General features: G+C 40.8%; 1 protein-coding gene across 4 annotated transcripts in view; it reads left to right on the forward strand.

Annotated features, from left to right (window-relative positions):
* Positions 1-14,107, forward strand: part of PDE10A (phosphodiesterase 10A) — a 369,917-nt gene that overhangs the window by 187,498 nt on the left and 168,312 nt on the right. The window lies entirely within an intron of this gene.

The raw sequence follows: 14,107 nt of genomic DNA on the forward strand, positions 1-14,107 counted from the left end.
ATAGTGACGGGAGAACGGCATACCGGGGGCGCAAAGGCGCTCCGCGAAGGGCGCTCCGCAGCGAGCAGCTTCCGCTGCCGGCTCAATCCTCGCCGGCTCCCACCGAAACCGGGCGGAGGGTCGCGCTCGCCCGTATCTGGAGGCGGGAGCTGGGCGAGAGCGGCTCCTCGGCCTCTCGCTGCGGGGCTCGGCGGGTGCCCTCCCCGCGCTGGAGCGGGGAGCCCGGAGGTAGCGGGGTCAGCTGGCCGTCCCGAGCTATTAAGCTGGGTTGGGGGTGGTGGTGGAGGGTTTCGCATGGGCAGAAACTCCCTGTTCATACGGACGCGGCCCGGCGCCCCCTCGGGTGTCTCGCCCCGAGCCTGCCGCTGCAGCCTTCCCTCTCCGTGTCGTCTCACTGATAGACGGGTGGGCGCCGCCGGGGTTTGGGGCTGAAACCTCCCCGGGTCGGGCTGCCCGTGCCCTCCCGCCAGCCCTTCCTCAGCTCCAGCGGCCCGCCGGGCAGTGTGCTGGGGTTGATAAATGGCCAAGACGAGGTGCAACAGGGCTAAAATACCTTTTCTTTTTTTTTTTTTTTTTTTTTTTCTAATCATAAACTCTGGTTTATTTTTTCCCCTTGTTTAGTATATGATGATGAGGGTGATTTCAGTCAGCCGCGTTTTTTTTTTTCCTTTGTGACAATTTCTTAAATCATAGTTCTGTGCTTTAGTCTCCCTAAACTTGCATGCAAATCTGTTAGCATACTTTTATTAGGTGGCTTTTTGGATACAGGTGACTAGTACATAGTGTACGCATGTATGTATTTTGGGGGGATATGAGAGGAACTATGGAGATACCAGCTGAAACCTCATTATTTGTCTTTTTGCCTTACAGCTATCTTTAGCACAATTGCCTGCAAGTGTGGCAGTACTTGTTCCGTTCTCTGATGGGGTGAATAAATATTACTATATATTTGCTGCATTGTCTTTTTGAAACTTTATTCAATAGTCGATTATGTTACAGAGCCACACACTTGTTTAGTTTTGAGGCCTGAAGGAAATCCTAAGCTCTTACAGTTTTTATTTTCTCTATGTTTGAGAGGGGTAGCATGCTGTCATGTGTGGTGCAACTCTGATGTTTCAAAATAAGTCGTCTCTGGAGCAAGGGAGTAAGCCAGGGAACGTGTGTGATGTAGGGCAGTTCACTCCTGTGCTAGACCAAGAAAAAGATGACACAGAAAACCTCAGCTCTATACAAACCACCATTTTAAAAGCAGTGGCGAATGCAACTTCAGCTATTTTATGAACACTTGAACACCAGAGACCTGGTCATCTTTGAGTGATTATGACCTCTGACTGAAGATTTTCCTGCAGACAGAGAAGGAGCAGAACGAGTCTTTCCGTTGTGAATTTAGTGATGTCTAAGAAGACACGCAGCCTGTCTCTCTGTGAAGTCACTTTTCTGTGCTCTGCAGAATGCTCTCATGAAACTTTCAAGAACTTACATGTCTGATATCTCTACTCCTCTTTTGAATGTGATTGAAACTGGCCAGTAGGCTCAAAAGGTATTAGTGAAGTCAGACAGACATTCACATGCGTGTGTATATGCATACGCACACACTTCTCTCCTTCCCTGAGTGATTGCCGAAGTCTGATTTCCTTAGGAAACCAGGCTGAAAAAAGGAGTGGAGGGAAGTCAAACAAGACACTGTGCCATTCCAGTGCAGCTACTCCAAAGAGCACTTGTCCAACTGTTTGGAGTACTGTGCACAGTCCTAGATACAGTGCAGCCAGAAGGCTATTATTGTTCTGTAGGGGATGAGATCATGTCTAATAATGAAGATAATGTGCTGCATCTCATAGCTTTTGTTTTCTGAATTGTATTTTAGGTTCTAAATCATACGTATATATGCATATACACTGTCTGACTTTAAAGACAACAAGTCTAAATGTTTTCATAGGGAAACCAAAGAGTTCTGTAGGGAAGAGAATTGAAATGAGCTCTCTTGGAAGGGAGATTTAAAAGTGACTGAACATACCCTTAAAACTGGAAAACAATAAGATTGCTAGAGATGTATTCTTTTTCCTCTGAGTTCTTTTGATTTGCATGCTCTCCAGTCAGGATTTTGTCAGAAGGTTCTTGATATTATTAAAATTTTGGGTTCTGTAATACTCAGTTTGTGCCATATCTATTTTTGTTTTTAAGATTCGTAATAAAGCCCTGGACTAGACTGAAGAAACTTACATGAACTACATGAGGTGGTGTGGTGTTTTTCTTAGCTGTCTACAATCTGTAATCTTGTGTGTAACGTAGTGTTGTGAGGAACTTATAGTATCTAACATCCCAGGTCAGTTCTCCAGTGGTGTTCTACTGTATTTAGGATACTGCAAGCTGCCAGGGATTCCAGGTTTCTGTGAAATGGCTTGCCTTCAGGGGTGAATCCCGTGTTCCTTCTACATTCGAGGTCTCTCAAGCTCCACATAGGTAGCATATTTTGTCTGTGTCCTGTGAGTCTGCTCACAAGTATGAGTATTTTACAGTATGTGGGGATTTCTGCTTAGCAGAGTATTATCAGTATATTGATATTTTATACAGTTACCTTTTATCTGCTTTTTTTTTTTTTTTTATTATTTTGTGATGCTGCAAGTTTATCCTGCACCTTCATGTGCCAGATGCTAAGACTTCCTGATTGAGTAGTACTCTTAAGAAAGACTAGATGTAGTAAGATCTGTAGTGTTGTGGAAAAAAATAGCAATTAAAGTTTAACTGAAGTTAAAAATGTTTCTGTTACCTGTGCTAATGGGAAAATTAATCTTGGCTTGACTCTCTTTCCTGGTCTGTGTATTCATTACTTGTAATCACGGTTTTGTCATCCAAATACTGATCTTCACCAATGAGTCCCATGTGTAAAGGTGGACAGGGTTTTGGTTTTACAGTTAAATCATCCTTAAAATGTAGATGCTGATGTAGAAAACAGTTGTTTCTGGTTTTCACCCAGGGATTCTGGCTCCACTTTAATTGAAAGCAAAATTGTCACTAATGCAGTGTATAGTTATCATCATGAGTGATGTCATTCAGTGGCTCCCATCAAGACTGATGTTTTATAATATCACATTTTTGCATTAATGTATAGGAACACCATGCATCCTGGTCTGAAGCACTGTCATTCTATTTATGGGGATAATGAACTGATACAGAGGGCAGACAGCAGGGAATGGTATGGAAAGGGGATGGAAACTTTGGGCACAAGTGAAAAAGGACTTGCTTGCCCAAGTCGGTATTTCTACAAATGGTTGCCTATAAAGCATGCAGTTTAAATTTGAAATAACTAATCCTCTGTCCCTTTGACTTCTCAGCTCAGCTGTCCATGTCTGCCTGATGGCTTGGGGGTACCTAGCGCTCATAGGCCTTGAGAGGGGAGGTGATGCCTTCACTGTTAACTCAGTAAGCTTGCTCCTCGTGTAAAATGGACTCTGGAAGGTGTGATTATGCACGGTGGGATAGTGTAAGTGAGTTGGGAGATGGTTTCTCTTTATCACTTGTGTGAGGAGAGTGGCAGCCCATTTAAGATTCTAACACAAGTTTGGTGGCTCCAGTCACTCTGTGTTCTCCTTCCTTTTGCTCATGTTTAAGCAATGCTTGTTGGTCGGACATGATGAAAACCTAAAAGTATGAGGGTTTTTGTTTCAGCATATGCATAATGCAGTGACTTGATTTTGAAACAGACCTGTAAATGTTCATTCCCACTACGGATCTAGGGCGTATAATTGGCTTACATGCTTTTAAATCTTCTGTTGTGCAGATCAGTAGAACAGTGCCTTTTGTTCACTTTTAATACTTTGTGCTGTATTCTAACACAAATAGTTTGTATCTAACATTCAGTGTACTCAAATCAGGAACTCAGTTTTTTATTTGGAAAATAAGAATGAGAGTCTCTGCATGTGTGGATTTATAAGTTGGATATAGCTCATGCAGCTTGTTGATTGATGCTAACTTTGTGTGTTTGGTGAGACTAATATGAGCTAATTTTTTTTTAATGCTACTTAAAAAAGTATTTAGTTTCAAGTCATTATGTTTAATACTTTAAAATTCAGTGGTTTTTACAATATTCTAGTTTTTGCACTTTTGGCACTATGATTCTATTCTAAAAGAAAGCTAAGATCATGAAAAATATATAAAAGGAAAAAGAGCTCTTTGGGGGTTTTATTTTCTTTGTTTTTATGCTCCCTCTGCTGGCTATTTTGTTTACAAGTACCTGTACTCGAACGCTTGCCACTAAATCTGCTGTTCCTTTACTTTTTTATTAAATGAGCAGCAATGCGTATGGATTTTAGTCTGTATTTAATATCTTTAAAAGCCTGTAATTGTTAAATAAAGAAGCACTGTTTGCATGAATGGAAAATGTGACACCTGCATTGTGGAGCCGTGTTTTGATTTTTGTTATACCTTGTATTGATTTGAACTCTGAAAACAACTGAATCTTTTGGTGCATTGGCCACACTGTCACAAGTAAATGTAATAGAAATAACAATTCATATATTGTTTCAAAAGATTCAGTTATCTGTTTCACTTATTCCAACAAATTTATTGCCCAGCTTTGAAGAACAGCTGTGGCAATACCTAAGTAATTGTGCTATGGCTTGCTATGCTAAAAAAACCAACATAATCTGCATAATTAGCTACAAGGTTGCACTCAAAGTATTCTGCAGATGTAATGGATAATTTCTTAAAATACTGGTTTTAGTACACTAGTATACAGTAGTGTTAATCCAAAGTTTTTGTAACACTCTAAAATTATAATTCTTGTGAATTTAAGAGATTATGTACATGGACTGCTGTATATGTTACTGAAATGAAGCCATTGCATTTCCCATGGGTGTCAGTTATGGTTAAAATTGATCAATATTTCCTGTTGATATTTCTGCTAACGATCAAGACTTTGCTATGTAATGTGTCCTCATTTGCGCTGGTTCTTGGCTTCCCACTGTCAGAGCTTGAAGAGTGCCACCTACTGATCGACAGCTCCTTGCAGTACTTCATTCTTTTGCCATTTGAAGGATGTCACAGCTCACTCAGCCTCTCTTGTGGGATGTGACAAGCTGACGTGCTTGAACGTGGCAACTGTGTTGAATTAAACCTCAGCTTTTACCTCTTCTATTAAATGATGCTGGTTTTTCTTTCTAATTTGTTTCAAGGTGAGGGAACAGGATTTTCATCTTGGGAGGTGGGTTTCCCCTCCACCCCCCATTGTCCCCTTTTTAAAAGCTTATGAAAAAGCGGTGTATTTCTGTGGTTTCATTATCGCTTCTTGCCAAGCTGTCATAATTAGTGTGGGAGGAACCAGCCTGGCTGATGTTTGTTAGACTTTGGCTTCTGCTATGCCAGACAACGTATTGATGTGTTGTACACTCAAATGAGACAGTTCAAAAGGCAGGTAACAGACTGACAATTATAACTTTATTAACAAATGAACGTTCTAAAATACTCATGATGTGCTTGTTTTTGCAGGAGAGAAGGACACTCTGGTTAACAAGTTCTAAATTTCTGTGGTAAATTGATGAATTAATCTTTACTTCGAGCGCACACTGAGAATCCTTTATTTCACTTGGAAGTATGCTAATTATATTGTTAGGGTAAACAAGAAAAACAACAAAAAACAACCCGAACTTGGCAAGAGTATGAATTAGTTCAAAAAGTGTATAATTTACATATTTACAAGGAACTCATTTATTTTGGAGTTCTTTTTATATATCTTCTTCCCAGCAATTTATTGCCACAGGAAGCTTTCTGAATTCCCCACTCTTTAGCACCTTTTTGTAGGTGGCATTAAGAAGAAAAATACTGCGATTCCAAATTTCATATTCTTTTGAAAAATACACTGATAACAAGTTTTAGTCTGGGTGAGTGAGTTTAGGAATAAAATATGACCTAATTAAGAGATGCCAAATCTTATGGGTCAATAGGACTAGAATTGCAGTCCCTGTATCAATTGAAGGCTTTCCAAAGTGGTTCTGGCTCAAGAATACCAAAAGGGAAGGCTTTTGGATGTTGTTTACTGCCTTAGAGAACTCATTCTCATTTCAGCAGTTTCTAATTAAAATAATAATGAACCCCCCTCAACACAGAAGCAGTAGTAATCTTGCCTCCTTTGATACTGGTACCCAAGGAAGAGATTGTTAGCATCTGAGGCCAGTTAATCCACCTTCCTTCTGGAAAACTGTGAAGATTTAGTGCTTTCATTAGCACTTACTGATCTGATTCCTTATTTCTGCGTTACCAACCAACTTCTGTGGAGCTGAGCTGTATTTCTCGTAACAAAGTTTATTCAACTGTTAGTAATTCCAACATTCTTCTTTCCTCTTACCCTTCCACTTGCATCAAAAAGAAATCCCCTAATGTCAAGCTACAAATAGCTCCTAAAGGAAAGAAAACTTTTGTGTCCAAAGTTCTAACAACTTGTACAGAAACCTTGCATCTCTAATCCTTCTGACATCAGATGTTTCTAGCTGCTACAAGCATTACCGTGTTCACCTTAATAATACTGTTTACTTTACTTTAGCTGTGAAATTCCCTAACTGACAGGAAAGATGCCCCTTTCTTTACCCTGGATTTAGTTGCATTTCTACAACATTGGGGTGTTCTGCTAATTCAGAGAATAAAATGCTTTGCCTGAACTATAGTGGCTAAGTGTGCATCCCATTTATTCTTTTGTAGTTTTCCTCAATGCCTAACTTTTATTTCCCCTTTTTTTTTTCTTCTCTAATGTCTTATTTTATTTACTTCCAAACTGATAAAGCTGCTATCCTCTTTTCTAATGGTCTTTGACTTATTTGTAAAAAAAAAAAAGGTATTTCACTAATGATTTTTGTTTTCCCGTAACACATAGCAGTTAAGTTTATAATAACTCATTCTTTTACTTACACCATTATTTTTTTTTGTGTGTGTGTTTATATTTTGGTTTTTCTTTCATGCATATACAGATACTTTGGCAACTTCTTCAGAGCAAATTCTCTCTTGGAGCATTGCTTTGTCGGCTGTGCTTTCGTTGCATGGCTTTCTTTTTCTTCCAGTTGTATCTGGATCTTTGGCTTAATATTACTTGCTCCTTGTTCAGTCATCAGCTTATTTTAGCTGATACTTCCTTCTTGACTGGTAAATTATGTTGATTTTGTTTTTTGCTGTGGTGGGCCTGTGTCTTACCCTATCCTTTCTACAGTGTTCATATTTTCCCCAGCTTCTTTGGTCATATGAAGGCATTGCAGTACCGTTACTCTTCTGGTGTAGTTCACTTCAGCTGTATTATCTATTTTTTTTTTTTTTTTTTGGTAAGACGATATTTTGCATGGCAGTTTGCAAACTCTGTGTTCTGTATTTGCAGTGATTCATTGTATTTCCTAATCTGCCACTGTCTGCCCAGCCCTAAGTGTGATGTCAGCAGAGATTTTTTTCCCTTGCTTTTTTAAAAGCAAACGTAGGACTGAAAGTTACTGTTTGATGTAACAGGAAACTGAACTCATCTGTTCTCAAAACAGGCACTGCCTTAGCCAGTATGCTCGGGTTTCATCATGCCAGGCTCCTGTGCCTCATGCTTGTGAGCAAATCACTTTTGTGTGGATGTGTCTCACTGTTTCTGTTTCTTCAGACTTCAGTTATTATCACCAGTAAAGACTCCTGAAACAACTACCCTCAAGAAGCTGCTTTTTTCATGAATTTTGAGTCCTAAATGTAGTTCTGTGACCTTCAGTTCATGATTATGAATGCAGGAGGGTCTTGGGATTAGAGGTGCCTTTTGAGACGTGCGTTGAACAGATGACCTGCAGTTGTCTATGTTTATAGAACAGTGCAATCCCTTTACAAATTCTGTCTTAGCTTTTGTGGTGGTAGAGAGAACAGGATCATCTGGCATGTTGCAAGAACTTTCATAGGCTGTGGGTAGGAATGTGCATGTAGATTGCCTTTCTTTCAAACCTTTTTTGGACTTTATTTGGAGCTATATGCAGTTCTTATACTTTTGAACTAAGCACAGAGAGGACGTGTGCTTGAGCTCCAGCCCTGCCCATTCTGCTTAATTTTCAGTGTGCTTCTTGGTCCAGTTTAGACAGATGCCTAACTGCCTGCATGTGTGTTGGGAGAAAGCAAAGGGGAACTCTTCCCAAAAGGCAGTGGGAATTGTACTTGTCTCTTCTGACCTTATGTAAGGAGAAGAGTTTAGCTTTGTGAACACAAGCACTGTCATGCCCCTTTTCTTTGTGGCAACAGTAAAGAACAGGCTTTGGGCTGTTTTATTTACTTGTGTAGAGACGTAACCATATGGACCAGCAGAGGCATCTTTATACTGTTCGTGGTGCTAGGCAGATGTTGTTTCTCCAGACCAGGTTCTCCTAGCAAATAAACCACAAGTTCTGCAAAGTCCTGAGTGAAAGATGGATACAGTGAATAAAGGACAATTGCTGGAGGCTTGCTGCCTGACTCATATGGTTATTTAGCTTGTCTGTCTTTGTTTCCTCAGCTTGCTGTTTTGGAAGGCTTCTTAAAAGCTGTGGCTAAAATGCATAATTGAATATTCATAGGGGAATGAGAAGACACAAAGTTTGCGTGTTGACAAGCATGAAGCAAGTGTGTGTGGTGATATTATATATGTTAATGAAAAATAATAGAAGCTTATCCATCTATGGCAGTAGTATTGAAGGGCAGAAATCAGAAACAGAAAAAGAAGATTGGAATGGTAAGAGAAGTTTAACATTTTTATTGCTCAAAGGAATGTGATTACAGCAGAAGAAAATGTTTATCCTTATAGGGAAAGCTATTTGTAAACTCTGAGATGTTTCTTCTGGTGTAGATGAAAGACTTGATATGTAAATATCTCCCAGCAAATGATCAAATTTTGAAATCTTTTCACTGAAATATAAGATTTCACTGAAGTATAAGATTACATTTTGTTTAAATGTGAGGGTTATTTTTTCTTTTTAATATCACAAACGCTTGCTTTCTGTTTAACTATGTTTTTTTTCCTCTTTGTAGAAACAGCTTGGGCTTGGTGAATCTTATGGACTTTATGAATGTTCTTATAGCTAATGTTTTAGTTTATTTCTTCACCTTTTGTAGCTTAATGTTATCATGTTATCTTCACCAATCAGCCAACTGCTATTTGATAATCTCTTTATTATGCCAGCTGGCCATGTCACCTACCACTGCTACTGTTTGACTAGGTCACCCTGAAAGTTTTATTGTTCGACCTTGTGTGTATGCCTTTTTTAATTTTTTTTTATCTTTACTTGTAATTTAATAATTTATCCACCTTGTTCCTGTTTTTTCTAACATTTTTTTAAAGCATAAACTTGGCTACATGTAGAAAGCATGCCCCTTCTCTGTCTCTTAATACAAATTGCAGTTACATTGAGCAATATTGAAATTGTTTTGGTAAAACATAAATTACTAATACTTAAGCTCTGTTTAACTATAGAAGTGTGCTGTGCTGAACTTCACTTTGTCATGTCAAACTGATCTGAAAGTCTGCATAAATACTTTTATATTGTCTTTAATATGATTTTGGTAGGTTTTTAGACCTCTCAGAGATGAGCTCTGGCAGGCCTACTAGTGGCAGTTGAGATACCTAACCTATGCTTCTCTGCTTGAAGTCACTACCAGCTCAGCAGAAGTAGCAGAAGAAAGGCTTAGACCCATTGTCTGTCTTCCTAACCTGTGATGCATGCAGAATGAAGGTATGCCAGTATATTGAGCTGTAGCCTGCTGTGATTGATGAAGGACTACAAAGGTGGCTGTAGGTCCTACTTGTGTGCTGGTAACCTCTAGAAGCAGGTTGTAGGAGGCTGTTGGGAGTAATGAGGACATAGTTACAGCTACTGGCTTAGTGTCCTCACACTTTTCTTTACCAATGATGCTGTGACAAAGGGTGGTCAAAACCCTTTCCTAGATGTTTTTGAGTGAAAGAATAGAGATTTAGATTATACATTAGGAAACAATGAAGGTGGTGAGGCACTGGCACAGGTTGTCCAGAGAAGTTGTGAATGGCCAGTTCCTGGCAGTGTTCAAGGCCAGGTTGGATGGGGCTTTGAGGAACCTGGTCTAGTGGAAGGTGTCCCTGTCCATGGCAGGTAGATTGAAACTGGGCGAGCTAAAGCTTCACCTTAAAAGGTCCCTTCCAACCCAAACCATTCTATGATTCTATAATAAGTTCACTGTGGAGTCAAAGAATCACCAGTGCTGATGGGAAACCAAGCCACATCAGCATGCTGCTGGGAGTTGATGAGAGGATAAATCTTTTCATCAGCATGTTGTGTTAGATCAGCTTGGCTCTGCTTGGTGCAGTTATGCCATAGTTTCATGGTCACTTGAAGTTCACATAAACTATCCCTCCTGTTTAAAGAAATGGCCTAGTTCTTCCTCCTTAAGGCTGCTGTTTCCTGTACTTCTTGTGTAGGCACATTTGTATGGCCTCATGGTGATCTAGATTGAGGAGCTGTTCTCAATTAGACCAATTAGAATTAAAAAGGAGGAAGATACATGCCTGAAAGAGTTCATAAACTTGTGAAAATGAGTAGGAAGTGCATGTTTAAAACATGTTATGTAATGTGGACATGTTATTTGTTTTCCTTTCAGAGATGGATAAATAGCATGATTTATCTAATGTAAATTTGGCCATCTTGGAAGTCAGCTTTTTGAAGGTCTCTACTTGCATGCTCAGTGGCTTTTATTTTTTTATTTGTTTTGGTTTTTTTTTTGTTTGTTTGTTTAGTGTTGTTTTTTTACCCACCTGCCTTTTGCTTTGCTTGCCCAGTACTTCAGCCAGCCCAGAATGTGCATGATGTTGATGATAGGAAGTGTTACTCGGCATCTTCTTTTTTAACTTAGCAAACCCTGAATCCTTCTGATTCTATAGTGAAGAACTTGCAGAGAGTGTGGATTTGCTAACTGACTTACGGGTTTTTCTACAGGTAGTGTTTCCATAGAAGTTCTGTGGGCATAAAATAATTTTCTTGTAATATGAGGCAGTAATAGGCCCTTGTCAATTGCAGATTACTGAAGATTGCAAAAGGGATTAGACAGAAGCACAGGAATAGTCAGTAGGTATGTGTATGTCAATAACTGGAAATAAAGATATTCTATAGGTAAGTAGTGAATAAAAGACAGACTAGGGAGAACGTAGGCCCCCTCATGAAGCTCTCAGGAGAACTGGCTACACAGGATTTGGAGAAGGCTGAGGTTCTGAATGACTTCTTTGCCTCAGTCTTCACTGGTAAAGGCTCTGACCAAACTACCCAAGTCTTGGAAGGCAGATGCAGGGACTGTGAGAATGATGACCCTAGGCCCACTGTAGGAGAGGATCTGGTTCGAGACCGTCATAAGAACCTGAATGTACACAAGTCCATGGGACCTGATGAAATCCATCCGTGGGTCCTGAAGGAGCTGGCAAATGAAGTTGCTAAGCCACTGGCCATCATGTTTGAGAAATCATGGCAGTCAGGTGAAGTTCCCAACGACTGGAAAAAGGGAAATATAACCCCCATTTTCAAGAAGGGGAAAATGGATGACCCGGGGAATTACAGACCAGTCAGTCTCACCTCTGTGCCTGGCAAAATCTTGGAGCAGATTCTCCTGGAAGGCATGTGAAGGCACATGAAAAACAAGATCCTTGGTGACAGCCAGCATGGCTTCACTAAGGGGAAATCCTGCCTGACCAATTTGGTGGCCTTCTATGATGGGGCTACAGAACTGATGGATGGGGTAGAGCAGTTGATGTCATCTACCTGAACTTGTGTAAAGCATTCGACACTGTCCTGCATGACATCCTTGTCTCTAAATTGGAGACATCAATTTGATGGATGGATCACTTGGCGGATAAAGAAGTGGCTGGATGGCCGCACACAAAGAGTTGTGGTCAATGGCTCAATGTCCAGCTGGAGACCAGTAATGAATGGTGTCCCTCAGGGATCGGTGTTGGGACCGGTCTTGTTCAACATCTTCGTCGCTGACATGGACAGTGGGATTGAGTGCGCCCTCAGCAAGTTTGGCGATAACGCCAAGCTGTGTGGTTCGGTTGATACACTGGAGGGAAGGAATGCCATCCAGAGGGACCTCGACACACTTGTGAGGTGGGCTGATGCCAGCCTCATGAAGTTTAACCATGCCAAGTGCAAGGTCCTACACCTGGGTTGGAGCAATCCCAGGCACAGCTACAGGCTGGGCAGAGAAGAGATTCAGAGCAGCCCTGTGGAGAAGGACTTGGGGGTGTTGGTCCATGAGAAACTCAGCATGAGCTGGCAGTGTGTGCTCGCAGCCCAGAAAGCCAACCATATCCTGGGCTGCATCAAAAGGAGTGTGACCAGCAGGTCGAAGGAGGTGATCCTGCCCCTTTACTCTGCTCTTGTGAGGCCTCACCTGGAGAATTGTGTGCAGTTCTGGTGTCCTCAACATAAAAAGGACATGGAACTGTTGGAACAAGTCCAGAGGAGGGCCACAAGGATGATCAGGGGACTGGAGCACCTCCCGTATGAAGACAGGCTGAGGAAGTTGGGGCTGTTGAGCCTGGAGAAGAGAAGGCTGCGTGGAGACCTCATAGAAGCCTTCCAGTATCTAAAGGGGGCCTATAGGGATGCTGGACAGTGACTCTTCATTAGAAGTGACAGTGACTCTACACTCATCATGTAGTGATAGGACAAGGGGTAACGGGTTCAAAGTTAAACAGGGGAAGTTTAGATTGGATATAAGGAGGAAATTCTTTCCTGTGAGGATGGTGAGGCACTGGAATGGGTTGCCCAAGGAGGTTGTGAATGCTCCATCCCTGGCAGTGTTCAGGGCCGGGCTGGACAAAGCCTTGGGTGGCATGGTTTAGTGAGGTGTCCCTGCCCATGGCAGGGGTGTTGGAACTAGATGATCTTAAGGTCCTTTCCAACCCTAACTATTCTATGATTCTATGATCACCCTTACCTTCCCCCCCCCCCCCCCCCCAACCTGGAGGTTTTCTGAACCAGGATGTTGTGTAAAACTTAGACAACGCAGACACCTCTGCCATCTTTCCAAGCAATTGGGAAAATCGTTTCAAATTAGATGATTAGACTTCACAACCTGAATTTTAATCTGGAGATCACGTTGCCAGACAACATTGCTTTAATAGTCGAAGGAGAATGTTGCTACAGCTTCTTGTGACTTAATATGTTGTGTTTATCTTTTTCCGTAAACAGCTTCCAGACACTGGAGATCTCGGAGCTTGCATGAAAAACATAATGGTGCAGTGTTATCTTCCAGGCCATCAGTGAAAACAGTTTAAATGTACTTGTATTAAAACCATGAAGTAAGGTAATGATTAGTTTTGATTAGACTTAACTATGTTGCTGCGACTTTTCGCTGAGAGAATTGTTGGTTTAGCAGATACAGTTATATTCATTGACAAATGGTAAGAACAATAAGGATGAGAAGTTTACCTCACGAGTGTGAATAAGACTGGGGGAGAAAAAAAGATGAAAGAGAAGACAGAAGGGAAGATACCCTTCAGATGCTTTTAGACTGTATTTGCAGTTCATAGTTTTCTGGGCACTTACCATTTTCTGCCTCATTTATTGATCTTGAGCATAAGAATTTGTAGCTGTTTTACTTCACCTGTTTCAGAGCATAGTTTCTTCCTTCTGTGTATTTACTGGTATACTTTGGCCATGGTTAATTGTGCTGCAGTTGGTGCTGATGCTTAAAAGAGTAAAGTATTAAGCTGCACTGAAGCAGAACTGCAATTCAGTAGTGGTTTTTTTTTTTTTTTTATATCTTTTCATAACTCAAACCCCCATCTTGGCATCAGTTGGGAAATCTTTGTGAAACTGTCAGAGCTCTTGAGCTTCAAAATAAGTATTGGGTTTTGGGAGGACTATCAGTAAAGGGTGAAAACAAGGGTAAATAGGTAAGCATGTTTAAAATCATACAGTGACTGTAAAGGAATGTATCTTCAGTCTAAATAATGGTTACTGATACATCCCTGTATTCAGCATGCACACTATCATTTCCATGCAGAAGCATGGATAATGATAACTTGCTGTCTTGTACTGCTGGAGGTTATATGTGGTCCTTTACTTACTGATGTCTTTTATATTGTTTGCCTGTCAACATCTGGCAGCCTAGTCCT

The sequence above is a fragment of the Pezoporus occidentalis genome, unplaced genomic scaffold (genome assembly GCF_034315485.1).
Source record: "Pezoporus occidentalis ecotype Australia unplaced genomic scaffold, CSIRO_AGI_Poc_V1 ctg7, whole genome shotgun sequence".
Lineage (NCBI taxonomy): Eukaryota > Metazoa > Chordata > Aves > Psittaciformes > Psittacidae > Pezoporus > Pezoporus occidentalis.